Source organism: Buceros rhinoceros, unplaced genomic scaffold (genome assembly GCF_000710305.1).
Source record: "Buceros rhinoceros silvestris isolate BGI_N320 unplaced genomic scaffold, ASM71030v1 scaffold15664, whole genome shotgun sequence".
Lineage (NCBI taxonomy): Eukaryota > Metazoa > Chordata > Aves > Bucerotiformes > Bucerotidae > Buceros > Buceros rhinoceros.
Window position 1 is genome coordinate 79,887 of NW_010410381.1, and position 6,171 is coordinate 86,057.

At 43.4% G+C, this 6,171-nt stretch overlaps 1 protein-coding gene across 1 annotated transcript in view; it reads left to right on the forward strand.

Annotated features, from left to right (window-relative positions):
- Positions 1-6,171, forward strand: part of IGF1R (insulin-like growth factor 1 receptor) — a gene marked incomplete at its 5' end in the record, with an annotated part of 174,932 nt that overhangs the window by 78,734 nt on the left and 90,027 nt on the right. The gene's annotated exons all lie outside the window — the stretch shown is intronic.

Consider the following 6,171-nt stretch of genomic DNA (forward strand, 5'->3'; position numbering starts at 1 on the left):
GTTAGAAAGGAGGCACCAGAAGGGGAGGGGAGTTTTTCAGCGGCAGCCACAGCCTGCTCCTGGGCTTCATTCACTCCTTGCAAACCCAGTCCAAATGACATTGTATTTTAGTAATACTGTGGCCTTTTTTTTTAAACAAAATACATTCCTCCCTTTTCTAATCGAATCTGTTCTGTGACTTACTTTCCTTTCATGCTGTTGCCTTCCTGCATCTCTTCCCCTTTGCCCCCCAAAGCCCACCCCTGTGCTAAAGGTCGCTGCTCCTGGCATTCACTCCTTGCAAACCCAGTCCAAATGACATTGTATTTTAGTAATACTGTGGCCTTTTTTTTTAAACAAAATACATTCCTCCCTTTTCTAATCGAATCTGTTCTGTGACTTACTTTCCTTTCATGCTGTTGCCTTCCTGCATCTCTTCCCCTTTGCCCCCCAAAGCCCACCCCTGTGCTAAAGGTCGCTGCTCCTGGCTTTGCTTGTTCTCTAAAACAAACCACAGGACTTCTCCCTTTCTCTCCCACCCCAGGCAGAAGCATGGGCAGAGCTGTGCACCCCGTTGCCCCTCTGCTCATGGCTCTCCAGGTGCAGGCGCGGCAGCAGTGACATGGCTCTGGTCAGGGGAAGCATCAGCCTGCTTTGAGGCACCGGGAGGGCTGAGCGAAGGGCAACTGTTGCTAGTACAGAGCTCCCCCTTCTTCCTCCTTCTAGCTACTTTAGGTAGCCCATTATTTTCAGCACTTCAGACCCCTTTGTTGTGACTGAATTGAAGCCGGGTGACAATGGCACCCTTGCTTCCTATTCACAGCAAAATGAAGAGACAGGCCATTGTCCTGAGCATAATTGAGCCTCTATCAAAACAAAAATACAAAGAGATGGGCAACTCAGTTAAAGCTGCTGGTTTGAGCTGTAACAGTGGAGGTTGTTTAGGACTAGAAACCTAATTACCAACAGGAAGCGTTTTAAAGCCAGCGCACCGTCCCTCTTTAATTTATGGTGTGCATCTTAAAAAAAAAAAAAAAAAGAATTTTTTTTGAGATACTGAATGTTCTTTACAAGTAGTGATATCTCTGACACCTCACAAACCACCTGTTTCCCAAATTTGATTTTATTTTTCTTAAACCCAGGCCACAGGGAGATCACAAGTTCCATCATCAAGAAGCCTCAGCTTACACAGCTAAGCCAGCATGCGCTTGGTCCAGTTTATATTGTCCTGCACTCTTCATTTGCCCCAGTAAAGTGGTGGTGTTAAGCTATTGTTCTTCCTGTGTTGAAGTCTCAGAACATTATTAGTCGTTTTTTCCACTTCTACAACAAAAAGTGCAGCATTTCCTGCAGCTAGTCTCATAAGAACTGCCATGAAGTGGCCCCAAACACACCCCATACATAAGATGTTTTGCTAGCCTAGATGGGAAGCTTTACAAGTCATTTCCACTGCAGAGGTCATCTGTCGGCTGTAGGAGAGTGAAAATGTTTGTCGTGGCTGCTGCTCATCGTCCTGACAGCTCAGTCTCTTTTCTGACCATCCTCAAATAAAGGGTAGTGCATGTGACGTCGAAACAATAAAAACATCTGTGTTGTTATTTCCAAAGAAGTTGGTATTTTGATCATCTGAGGATGTGCTAGGATTTAGTGTGCTTAGCCTTATGCTTAGATAAAGATAATTTCCTAGGAGATGCTGAAAACTGAGTATTCTGCTGTGCCTAATGTATGTGGGGGGTGGGGGGCAGATAGTCCAACATGGAAAATCTCAGTAAAGAGTAGGGATCTCCAAGCTGGCCTGTGACTTCAGACTCTTTAAAAAGGCTTATTTGACTGGAAGTGGGAAACTGTTGAAAAGGTTGAGAAGTGTGGTGAAGGAAATGAATTTCCTGGTTTTTTTTTTTTATGTGACTTCTTGGGAATTGTAGCTACTGGGGATGAATTGTCCCAGGAGTTGAGGGGAGAAGGTTCATCTTGCTTTTTTCCCCATTAATACTATGATTCTGAAATAATTTTTAAACTGAGTAGGCATTTTACATCTTGGAGACAAATGCTGAACTGACTGCTGATGGCTGTTGTCCTGAAGCAAGGGGAAGGCAGAAACACCACCATTTGCTTGGGCAGATAGAGTTGAGCAGAACTCCCCTCCTCACAGCAAAATCTGGCCAGACCACTTCTCATTCTGGTGATCCCAAAGTAAGCAGAGATAAACTTCTAATGATACAAACCTAAGTAATCTGGTTTCCTAAAATCCATGTTAGTGCTGGAGTTAAGGGCCTCTTTGTGACTCATATCCATTAAAGTAGACACACATCTCTGTCTGCAGAAAAGACTTAAGGGATGAGTAAGCTGAGATGACTTGAGAGGCTTGTGGGCTATGAAAGGCTGGCTAATAGCGACTGGGATGACACTTCATGTTGCTACAAAAGATGACTGCAGATTATGTTAGTTTTTCAATGGTGAGCAATACATAAATAATGGTATGTAGTGCAGAAATAGGTTTTCACATGAAGAATTAAGTACTTGGGGAGCAGTATGGACACAGGAGTTGTGCCTTCACGACCCAGCAGCTGCAGAGCTTTTGAGCAGTAGAACCAGGCAGACTTGACTGTTCTTCCACCCCAGCCTGCATACAGTCTTATTTGCATTTTTTTTCGCCTGAGAGTCAACCAAATCAACAGTTTGTTTCCATGCAAGTGTAGGATGGAGACATGTTTAACAGGACCCCACCAAAGTGGTGCACAGACATCTGCAAAATCCTCTAAATGTTTCGGGGAGTCTGTTTGGGCCAGTTTTTATTTAAGCTTTCTATAAATGAGGAAGATACTGGAGTGTGTTGGGTTTGTTTTCTGGCAGGACCTCAGTCTTTCTCTGCTGAGTTCTTTCTCATTGATGTTGGTAGGATGCTAAACCAAGCATACACTGCTTAAACACTTCAAGATTTTTGGCTTATGCTGTTTAGTTCAGGAGGTACCCTTGATGCTGGAACTTGTGATCTCTTGCAGACCTGACTCAAAAAAAAAAATGCAGTTTGGGAGGTAGATGGTTTGTCATCAGCGATATCGCTACTTGTAAATTCTTGCCTAGCTATTTTTAATATTTGGAAATGTGCAAAGCCTGTCAGTATGCCAGTTTTATAAAACTGGTGGAGAAAGTGTAGGAAAGAGCTCATCTTGCACCACGTAAGTGAGCTCTTCCTGTCGAGGTTAAGTAAGTGGACTGTGAACTTCGCCGATCAAAGGCAGACACGCTTAGCCAACGAGTAACTTTAGAGGTTTAGCTCCAGGCAGTGTTCAGCGGTTGCCCTCCAATTCTCAGCCCTCTGCTAATAAAACTCGTTTCTCATTCTCTGAGATTTACCTAGTTGCATGTTAGGGACTAGTATTTGGGAAGGGAAGTGGGGAGGGATGTTTTTGTGGCTTTGCAGTTTCAGACATGTTCTTTGGGGGTTTGACAAGCTATTTAGTGAAACTGAGCTGGAACAAAGAAGGAAAATACCTCTTAGTTTCCTCATATTAATATATTATTAAACAAACTAACCCATAGCAATTGTCAGTTATTTTTGTTATGTGGAAAATACATAATATTTTATTTTGTGGTTATCTTTTCTTGAAATTAAATTCATCTGTTGCCAATGAAGACTAAATGAAGACTGAAAGGAGATAAGGGAAATCCCGGATTTTCTAATCTTTTTATCTCGTATGAGCTAAGCCTCTATTCTGTGCTCATTAGGTGATTTCCATTTGAGCAGCTTGAACATAACAAAATTAAAGATTCAAAATGAGCCCCTGGGGTGAACTGATGGCCTGTTCCCATTCTTCAGAGAGGAGCCACGTGGAGAGGGAAGAGTTCTGTGTAGGTACATGGAGCTGTGACCTTGCTGCAGGTTAAAATTGTGCACCAGGTACTGGCTTGGGTACAGTTTTCAGTGCACACATTGCAGAAGAAAGTCTGTCCTCACACATCTTGATTGCCTCTGGATTTAAAATATCCCTGTGAACTCCACGTGAATTCTTTTTCCTGTAGCATTTACTCTTACCGCAATGCTTCCAGACCAGTTTGGTGTTTTGAACATAAAGAATGTGTTATCTGCATCTCTGTTTGTCTCACTGATTTCTTTCATTGCAGAACTTTTTTTGTGTGTGATGTAAATTTGCCCTTGCTTATTTATGTCTGGGGCAGAAATTCTTTTATCTGTGGTTCAACAGCAGCGGGCTGATAAATAAGGTGATACTGTGTGATATTATTGTGGATTGTTCTGGGGTTTGGTTGTTTCTAAGCTGCTGCAGGAATTTTTTAATTGCCACTGACTTGAGCACTTTTAAAAACAAATTAAAAAAAAAGAAAACACAAACCCAGAATGCAGCACCAAAGCAAAACACGGCCCTTCTGTGTTTTTGTATGCTGGAATCTGCCTTGGAGGCAATTAAAAATGTAACTGTTCTCCTTAATGGGATTTCTACACAGCTGTAATTTTTACCAGCCGTGTCTGGGTGCAGCTGGTTGAACAGAAACATAATAATTAACACAAGAAATGGCTGGCATTGTTTTCAGAGGTTCTTAAATACATGTGTGTGTGTGTGTGTGTATGTATTGAAGAGCAGGTCCAGTACAGCAGCTTGAGTTACACCAAGTAGCCTAGAGAGATTTTTGAAGTGACCTTGGGAAGGCCAAATGCAGTCAAGGGGGTTCTGTCTTGGCTTGTGAGTACATCTGTGTCCTCTGGACACATGGACGTATAGACCACGTTGTAGTCGCTGGGTGGGAAGGGGTCAGGTTGGGTGGTATTTGCTTCTGTGAGTTTTGGTTTTGTTTTGGTTTTTTGTTCCTTGTGGTGGGTGTTTTGTTTTGTTCTGGTTTTGGTTTTTAGACTACTGCAGCTTGTCTCCATGCCCCCTTGTATTTTCCACAAATAAAAAGGTAAGCTTGGCTGTGGGTCAGAACTGTAATTGCTTACCACTGGGGGTGATTTGCTTTGGTTAAAACTAGCCCCATCTACAACAACCTTGCAGTTTGTCCTTCTCAAATCATCGTGACTGTGTACTAGGGACTTGACATCTCATGGCCAGGGATGAGAGTCTTTTATCATAATTTGAGAACCCTGACTTCACTGAAAGACTAAACTTTGTGAAGCAGGCTCTTGGGAAGGCCAGTACAGAATGCCTTGGCAGCCTTGGACTGTACAGCTTACATAGTTTTTCAGTACTGTTTAGATATTTGTTCCTGTAACATGGTCTTGAAGGAGTCCTGTTTAGAAATGAATTTTGTTTTCAGCAGAAGTTCACGGTAGTTTTGTCTGCCTAGTATGTCTCCTCCTTCCACAATCCACACTCACGCAGCTCAGAGCTAGCAGCTTTGCCTCTGTGTGTGTCTGGTGTTACCCCTGCCATGCGGGTGCAAAATACCTTCGCATCTCAGCTCTCCAGGTACAGGTTCAGACTTACTCAGTTTTTCTATTGCAACCTGTAGCACAGCTGCGTGAATCAAGATGTGCTGTTTCTTTTTGCCTTTGCTCACTGCCCTTTTCAGGGTAGCTACTAATGTGTCTTCAGCTCTGGCACTAACAACCACAGGGCCCAGGAGTAGAGGTGACTGCTGTGACTGACCTATTCCTTTGAGTGGACTGGGGCAAACAGGTTAGGCAGAAGTAGCTGTGTTTGTCAGTAGTGCTCCTACCAGGGCAGTGAAGCTGGTAATGTAGAGAAAAATGTAGGATCACCATCCTTTACCTTAATGACAACGCACTGCCTATGAAAGTCCTGGCTTGTAGCTTGGGAAATTGAAGCAAAACAAAAGTGATGATGGTAGTGATAAGAGAGAAGGTTGTTGACCAGTATATTTTGGTTACTTGACGGAACTGGGAGACTTGTCTGCTGCTTCCCAGAGAACACAGAGCTGTGAAGTGGAGCCTTGGACAAAACCCCAAACCAAAACAACCAAAAAACGGACAAAATTCCCCTACCAAGCAACCAGCCCCGCAACAGAAACAAAAAGCGTTCAACACTGGATGTTTGCAAGCACTATGTTACTATTTCAGGTGTCTCTTGCTGAAGGCATAACTTCTGTTTGCCTGGATTCTCTGTGGAATGAGAGGCCCAGGCTGATGGCAAGGTGATGTTGAGGCAGAGGTGCTCAAAGCTTCTCCTTCCTGTGAGGCTCAAAGCCTCTCCTTTCTCCTTCCTCTCTCGTCCTGTT